General features: G+C 43.0%; 1 long non-coding RNA gene across 1 annotated transcript; it reads left to right on the top strand.

Moving 5' to 3' along the window:
- Nucleotides 1-65: 65 nt before the first annotated feature.
- Nucleotides 66-320, top strand: LOC109509166 (uncharacterized). The gene is made up of 2 exons (XR_002166891.1): nt 66-189; nt 268-320. It is a non-coding gene; the product is annotated as an uncharacterized LOC109509166 (long non-coding RNA).
- Nucleotides 321-875: the final 555 nt, after the last annotated feature.

Here is an 875-nt window from a genome sequence, read left to right as displayed (position 1 = left end):
AAAAAAAAAAATCTAAAATATATGAGTTCAGCTCAAGAAAAATTGGAGTGAAAATGAACACGGTATATTCCATCTATCTTTTTGTTATGTAATTTGCTCTTGTTTGTTGTGACAGTGGCAACTCGTTCAGGGATGAAGTGTCCTCACTGGTGTCATCTATGTCGAGGCCCAGCGCAAAGTCGATATACCGTTAAGTCACCATACCGTACCATTTTTTGAGCGATTGTCGGATCGGTTTCATGAACCGCCGTGTTGTCGGCTCAACAGTGCAGCGGAAGGAGTACGCCGCCTCGATGAACAACACCATCAAGTATTTCCATTACAGAGTGGAGGTACGGTCTGAGTCATGTTTGTTTTCGAAGGTCTCGTTGTGTCCACCTCGTCGCTACCTTGGCAGTATTTCCGTTGTTACAGCAGTGTTAATGCAAGTGTAATGTAATTGTCCAAGATTTTTGTCGAATTTTGTCATTTCCAACTTTAGGTTTTCTACCAGATTATGTCATTCATCTGTTTGTTTTTTATTTACAAGGGAGCAATTTCAAGAAATAGGTGTGTCAGAAAAATTCCAGGACCGCTATCACAAATGATATGCAGATATACTTCAAATCCAAACTATGAGTTTTTCCCTTCTGAGTTGGGCGGACGATCGACCGACACGTCATCAAAGTGATCCAGCGGCGTTTGTTTCAATTCATACACAAGGAGAGGAAACAGTTGTGGCGGTACGATTCAAGGCTACTTCACTGTGACATCACAATTGCTCAGAGTGCTTTGAGCATCTGACAGTTCCTGGCTGAGAATAACATCGCCGTGTTGTTGCACCCTCCCTACTCACTCAACCTAACTCCGTGTGGACAACATCAAGACGGCAGTGG

Source organism: Hippocampus comes, unplaced genomic scaffold (genome assembly GCF_001891065.2).
Source record: "Hippocampus comes isolate QL1 unplaced genomic scaffold, H_comes_QL1_v1.1 C16794238, whole genome shotgun sequence".
NCBI classification, from domain to species: Eukaryota; Metazoa; Chordata; class Actinopteri; order Syngnathiformes; family Syngnathidae; genus Hippocampus; species Hippocampus comes.
Note: the sequence above shows the minus strand (reverse complement) of the source record. Positions and strands in the feature narration are given on the sequence as shown.